Below are 8158 nucleotides of genomic sequence, written 5' to 3'. Positions count from 1 at the left end.
TCCAAACACAGCATAATGAAATGGTAGAAGCTATTGATCTCAATACCCGGCTTAAAGATCGAATCTTTTTTTTTTTTTTGGGTCTCTTTTATATTCGTCTTGTTTCCTTCATCTGTTAAAGGTGTCTTTACGGCTGGATATGTACAGGTAAATGGTTTTACATTCCTTTGTGTTTCCTTTAGCAAAATATAAGAGAATGCAATCTTTATATCTGTGATATAAGTAACTGGGTTTTGGAGCTTTATCGTCGAAATTAAACTCACTTGGAGCTAGAAAGGAGCTCAGAGATAGACTGCACACTTCCTCCTGTGGTCCAATGTTGGTGGCAGTATGCAGATAATAGTTTGGAGATTTAATCAAAAATTTTTGAATTTCAAATTGAGTTGTTTTAAATTTTCAACTGTATATTCATGAATGAATTATCTTCAACCATATGAAATGTATATATATATATATATATATATATATATATATATATATATATATATATATAAAATAAAAACCAAAAAAACAATAAGCTTCAAACCAATTAACTAAACATTTTCTCATAGCCATTAGATGAGAGTACGGTGCACAACATACATAAGCACAAAGGTAAATAACATGCTGTACGTAAGATTTACCATTGGTTAATTAACATCCAAAATCTCTCTATAAATTCTCCCAATCACTAAGCCAAAGATGCATCATAGCCCCAAGTTTCCTATATCACATTAACTGGATGTCCATATATATATGGGGCCTTGAGAGATGATTATATTATATTATCAGATCAGATCAATTGCATTAATGCTAACAAAAATGAAGGCCTTTAACCTCATCACACTAGCAGTTGTATTGCTTCTCTTGGGAGAAGCACAATTTTCGTTGGCTGCTTGCGACGCGAAGCAGCTCGACCCTTGCTTTAGCGCCTTAACGCTCAATGCCAACCCATCACCACTCTGCTGCGAGAGGCTTAATCAACATAAGCCTTGCTTCTGCGAATACGTCAAGAGTCCCACTCTGAATGAGTATATCATCAAGTCCCCAGCTGCCAAGAAAGCCAATGAACTCTGCAAGGTTACAATTCCCAAGTGCTGAGAAAACCTCCATTTCACTTCATCATATCAATCCCGCCCGTCTATGTGTGCGCTATATTAATACTAACAATAAACACCTTTCTCTTTCTCTTTCTCTTTCTATTTTTTATTTTACTATGTCTTAGCTTGAATATTAAATTCATAGCCTGCTTGGTTATGATCTGTGTACTAGTTATATGTCATCATTTGTATATATAAATGAATACAGTACCCTCCCGTAAAGATGGGGTCTTGTAGTTAAATTTAGACCAAGTTTTATTTAAATTATTATATATGTACAAATAAAAAATAAAAATGTAAAATAATTTTTTTTTTTTTTTGTCAAAATAAGATGCATAAACATTCTATAAAGAAAAGAAATACAATTCAAAATTTATCTTAAAAGTGACACTTTTATTGTATATTTATATACAAATTTTTTTGTCAAAATTTAAATATCAATTTCTTCTAATGTTGTATTTTCAATTTCATTTAAAACAACCTTTTGAATTCTATAAACATTATTATAAAGCATAAAAGCAATAGATTATATCTAGCTTTAAGAAAAAACAAATCGGACCCCAAAACTTGGGTGTCACATGTTGTCGCCCTAATCAGACATGTCCATGGACAACCTTGTGAAATAGATTCCATTATCCTTTATGGTCATTTCTCTAATTTACATCTATTATTGACATATATAATTGCTTTTGATTCTTGAATATAACAACATTTTCACTTTTAGTCATTTAACGTTTACAAATTGATCAAATTTCATCTAAACGTTTGAAATATCACATTTACACCAAACATCATCCTTCTTTCTTATGAGAAAATATAATACATAGTTAGTTTAGAAATAAAAACTAAAAGTTTTCAATTGAACTTAAAAGGTTTCATGAATAGATGGTGAGAATGTGTATTTATTTATTGTATTTTAACTTGGAGGTCAAAGGTTCGAAACTAACATGTATTAGTTTTCAAAATTGTGATTTTGTAGGGCCACATTTATTTACTAGAACAGGGCCACAAAAACTTAAAATATGGCCCTGTATGAGAACATATTATACATTTTAGACTAAATTTAGTTAAGTTCAAAAGGTTAGGGGTAAGAACTAAAAACTAATCAAAACAATACTTCTCTTATCTCTTATTTATACTATTAATAAAAATAAAATCGTGATGTGTAGTTTCCCGCCCAAACTTTTATTAATAAATAATAATATGGTTATTTTGCATAATTACAGCTTCATTGTACAATATACACTCAAATATGTGAAATGTTATCCAGTTTCATTTTATATACACTGCAGTTTCATTTTATATACACTGCAGTTTCATTTCACTATAACTACAGTATCATTTTGATATAACTGAAGTGTCGGTTTAGATATACTGTAGTGTCAGTTGGTGTTTAATACACCAAACAAGCGGACTCCGTTAACTATAACGGCGGGCCGTTTCTTTACTTAAAGAGATTGGTAATGGTAAGTGTTATGGCATTGGTAATTGGCAAACACAAGTAGCAAAAAACAGAAAGTAAATGTTGGAAACAAGACATGTCATTCCAGAATGATTTCATACATCATTGTATCAAAAAACCAGAATGTTTTCGTACATCATCTTAGCAAAAAACTAATCCATAATCTGACCCAAGATACATCCAAGTATCAGTTTCACCCTAGCAAAAACTCATTCTAGAATGTGGGCAAAAATAAAAGTAGAACTCAACTTCAATCAATGTTTAGAGGTGTGTCAGAGGTGTTGGTGAACCTAGACTTGAGAGTTGTTTTGGATCTATTAATCCTACCAACAGTAGGAGAAGTATTCTTCATCTTCCTTGATTTTAACCCTAATGTACACATTTTGGGAGGTCTGCTTGGTGGCTGAGTGATGGTTGCTGCCTTAGTGTTATCAAAGATACCTTATGGCTGAGTAGTAAAGATCTCTTCAGGTTGAGTGCCAACCAAACCTGCCATAGGTGCATTGTTAAACAAAGCTACCATTTCGATCTGCTGCTTCATTCCAGAACTCAAGATTTTCTTCTTGGGCAGAAGGCTGAACTGGTGGGACAGAATGACTTTTTTTCTTTGTATTCCTCTTTTTTTTTTTGGAGTCAGCTACATGATCAGAAAAGAACATTAAACAAATCAACATTTAAATATGCAAATCTACTCCATCTAGAACTCAACATTTAAATAACTCAACATTACCTTTCATGGTCTTGCAGCTGGATCATCAGGGCATGTGCTGGAGTTGTGACCTGTTTTGTTGCATTTCCTTCAATTCTTAACAAGCAATGTAGGGTTAACATGTGTGCCATCTTTGGTTATTTCATCTCTGCCAGTCTTCCTCAACTTTCTTGGTCTTCCAGGTTTGCTAGTGTACAATGGAGACAATGGTGGTTCCTTGCTTGACTTGGGCCATTCTTTAGGACCAGCAAGCGGCTTAAAACTTCCTCCACATAAGTGTTCAAGTAGTTGCTAATATATAGAGTAGCGAGGGTGTACATATTGATGTACTGGACCTTTACCACGTCTAATCCAAATGACACACACAACATGCTTACATGGTATTTAATTCTTCTAGCCCAAACCCATGTAAATACTCCTGAACTAGTAATAAAGTCTACCCATATTATAAAGACCCATATCTAATTCTTGAGTACCCTAATACATACACATGAATATATATAACTCACCTTACCCATACAAGAATCCTAACCTAGACATTTCTTACATTTTCTTCCTCTCCTCTAATCTCCTTCCCCTTTCACACCCAAAATATCATTCATCTTCCAACTCAAGAAACAAGACCGAAGATTCCACCTTTCCATCTCATAAGGCTTAGATGTGGTAAGATCAAGCCTTTCTACATCTTTTCTATCTAAGATCTCTTCACTTTCTTTTAATCTTTATCTTATTTCTATGTTGGGTTGTTGGGGGTTTTGATGAAGATCAAGTGATGGGTGAGATGCTAGGATGATCTAAAGGAGAGAAACATCAACCTAGTAAGCTTGTTCATCCTTCATTCTAGCATCTTTTCTCTTCTAGTTCTCTTTAGTCTTTGAAGATCTAGGCTAAGGATAGAAGGTGTGATGGGAAGTGTAGGTGGTGAAGGAGGTTCAAGCTAGGCCAAGGGGAAGAAGAGATCCAAGCAAGAAGACTAGACTACAAGAGGTATAACCCCATGGATTCCTCTTTAGATTTGGCTCTGTGTAGCCTAATTTTGAGTAAAAATGAATAGAAATTATGGGTTTTTGATGTGTTTATGATTAGAAATGCTTTGGTATGTGTTTATGAGTTGTTGAGATTGTTTTGGACATGTTTGGATAAGTTTTTGCATGAGAAATGCTATCTGGTGCACAACACAGTGTGCACCAGACCAGAGTGGCGGCCCTAGCCGCGGCCCATCAGAAGGGCCGCCGGCTAGAGCTGTGTCACCACGGGACTAGGGCACGGCCCTAGAAGAGGGCCGTCGCCTAGTCCCGACTTCTTAACGAGACTCCAGGGGCGCACTATGAAGAGTCCCGCCCCAGGTCCCTGAGTATTGTTCTAATGAGATTTTTGTGCAGTGGCCGGGCTCTTGTGGCTCAGCTACGTGTTGTTTCGGACTGAGTGTTACGGGCCCTTGTGGCTCGGCTCTTCGGGTTCATCTTGACGCACGTTTTGGCTTTGATTTCGTGGAATTTGGATTAAAAAAAAAGTATGTTAAGAATGATTTTGTGAAGAATTGTTACACAGTGCATATTTTGTTAAATTCTCTGTGTTTGAGAAATTGTTGATTATGTAATCAAATAATGTTTTTTATTGAGTAAAGAAGCATGATCCTTTGAGAATATGAGTTATTATGATAGCATGATTAAATTGTATTATATGATCAATGAGAATAGAAGCATACTTGTTGAGTAAAATGTATAGAAATTGCTATTTTGCAAACCGATCGAGTATGTTGATATATTTTTGAATACTTCATGTTAGTGTATACATGATTTTGAAGCATGTTATAGAGCATTTTGACATTTCACATGAGTCATATTTCAAAGATGCATAAAGGGCCAACGTGAGGCCAAGAATACTTTCAAAAACCATAAGCATGTGGTAGATTATCCTTTAATGCATTGAGAAGTAATAGAATTATTGCATACATGAGATTGTTGCATGAGAGATATATTTATGTATTATCTATATCGGTGAGGTTTTGGAGAATACCGTTTGGACTATGTTCCTCTCGGGAGAATTCAGATGCACAGGCTATACTATCTAAATATCCTCAAAACAGTGTCAATACATCATCATGGCACGCAGGCCGATAAGCAAACTAACTAACTAAGCTTCGGGTCCTCTAGCGCGCTCCGGAGCTACTCATCTGTGCCTGAAAGCCAAATATATCTGTTAAGCGAATAATGCTGGTAACACACTCCAACGCGTTAAAATACAATATAGGTAGATATATATACTTATGAGACTCTAATTTAAAACCATTTTGAAACCATTTTGAAGCCGGAAGATATATATACTTATGAGACTCTAATTTAAAACCGAGAATAGACTCAACAAGTAAAGGTAAGCACATCATCAGTTATAATCACACATATGAAGATACTAGCATACACCCTGAGGTCACAAGATTATTTCACATCAAACATATCAGTATTCAATCACCATCTCAACACATAAACACATTTGGTGGTGCCGCAGGACCCTTCACGCACCCATACACGAAGCGCCAGCGCATATAGCTCTGGCATGGCCCCGAAGCACCCTGCCTGTATCGCAGCACAAGGAGATTGATCGCAACTAATCGATGAACCGCAGCTCATACAGTAACGTTTGATCGCAACCAAACGGTGGACCGCAGCCCGAATAGTGTGTATTTCTGATCGCAACCAGATTGATGAACCGCAGCTCATTTATAACGTTTGATCGTAACCAAACGGTGGACTGCAGCCCTATATATATATATATATATATATTTATATACCTGACCGATCGCAACCGGCTTGGTTAACAGCCGATGGTTCTCAACCCATCCAACTGCCCGTATAGCCAATTGATCGCAACCAATTGGGGTATCATGCACACATAACACATAGCCAAGCACATGCAACCCACATTAGCACATAGGGAAGGGGAAAACATGTATCTAAAGCTTATACGTGGTCAACCACATTACTAGAGATATGCCTAAGGGGTTCATACATCTTTCACCTTGGCCAAAAGACTCTTTTATCCTACGAACGGTACCCGAAACATCAAACTAGACTCAGGCACGACAAACGGGGTCCAATGGGACAACGGGAAATATCAAACGGGGAAAACCACCAAATTCCACATGGAATTTCCAGCGGGTGGCCGGCCGGTGGAGGACCACCCGCTGGCGGCGCAACACTAGGCAGCGGGTGCCCGGCGGTCAGTCGCCTGCCCGCTGCCGGCGGCCTCAATGGGGCAGTGGGTAGGTGGCGGGTACCCTTGCCCCTACCTACCCCCCACTGACTCTTTTGTAATAATTTGGTCCCGGGATCTTTTGTGGAACCCGAAACCATGTCCAGACACATAGCTTTGGACGCGCAAAGTAGCTTTGGACGCGCAAAATGATAATTCGCGTCCAAAGTTCGTGAACTTTGGACGCGTATAATGTTTATTTATTCTAAAAAAAATACTATACGCGTCAAAAGTTTCTGAACTTTAGATGCGTACAGTAAAAGAAATTAAAAAAAAAACAATTTTTTTTCTAAAACTACCAATATTTTCCTGTACATCCCAGCATAACTCTCAAATAATATATTTCAACATTAATCAATTTAAGATGTATACTACACACCAATTCTATCAACTAAAACACACCAATCTAAAATTTCACCTTCTAATAACATTTTACTACAAATAAACTACAAATTCTAAATGTTAACAATTAAAATAAATTACTTAAAATGTAATATTGTGATAACCTTTATCAACCACATAAAATATCCTCATGCTCAAAGCAAGAAAAATGTCCCAACAATCACAGAAGTTCAATACTCAAAATCAATGTAAAACTAAGGCCTAAAAGCTGAAATTCACACAAACAACAAGAAAACAAACACTTGGGACTACTTTACCTCTTGCAAGACCAAGAGTACCCAGCCAAAAGCTTTATCAGCTTCAGGGTCCTTCTTCATTCATCCATGTAGGAGCTATCTTTTTCAGAAGTTCCTAACAAACATAATAAAGGCAAGTATAGATGCAAATAAGCCGACTGCCTACAATATTTGCTTAGCATCCCTAGTGAACTCAAAAGAAAATGATTAGAGTTAATACCACCCAAGGTCCCTCGAGCTAATGGTTGTTGTTGCAGCGGATATCTCTTTCTACCATTCCTGTATTTCGTTTTCACAATCTTCTGATTTGGATTTCCACGCTATACAAAAATAGGACTTATAATCAAACACTGTGTGATACCGCCCCATGAAAATATATCCCAAGATCTTGCATCAAAGGAGTTTTGTTTCAGCAGTTGCCAACCGCAAATCAAGAGGATTCAATTTCACAGATACGATAATAGCATTACCAGAGAGGTCCGCGAGGAAGAGGGATATCCAAGGTTGTAAACCCGCTTATGCATTGTGCAGAACGACAACACCCACCTTGAGTATGTACTGGTCATGAAATGTTTATGATATTGTTGAAGTTAAATCTCATATATTGATTTAAATAAATCGCGTCTTGTAATTTATGATATTGTTGAAGTTATATATAAGATTGCAAATGCTCCAAAAACCTCACACTAGATAGTAAACTTCAAAATATGCTATTTTTAACTCTAAACTATTACAAATGAAAAACAAAAAATAACTTGAACGAGTCCTCCCATGTTTCTGTAAAAACTAAAGACTCAAACCTGCACGATGGAGATCAGCCAAGGAGATGATCAGAAGGTGCAGAGAGATATTGAGATGAGAAAGGGTTGGCAACTGTTTTCATTAATTCTTTTAGCCGAATACATGAAGAGCATATGTACAAAGAAAGGGCGGTAAAAGCAGTTGTAACAGCCTAGAGGATCAAAGACAAGAAAGTCCTCGACTAATTCTCATTATACCCTTCTACTACACGCTCTAA

Source organism: Ipomoea nil, unplaced genomic scaffold, assembly GCF_001879475.1.
Source record: "Ipomoea nil cultivar Tokyo-kokei standard unplaced genomic scaffold, Asagao_1.1 scaffold3065, whole genome shotgun sequence".
Classification (NCBI taxonomy): domain Eukaryota; kingdom Viridiplantae; phylum Streptophyta; class Magnoliopsida; order Solanales; family Convolvulaceae; genus Ipomoea; species Ipomoea nil.
Note: the sequence above shows the minus strand (reverse complement) of the source record.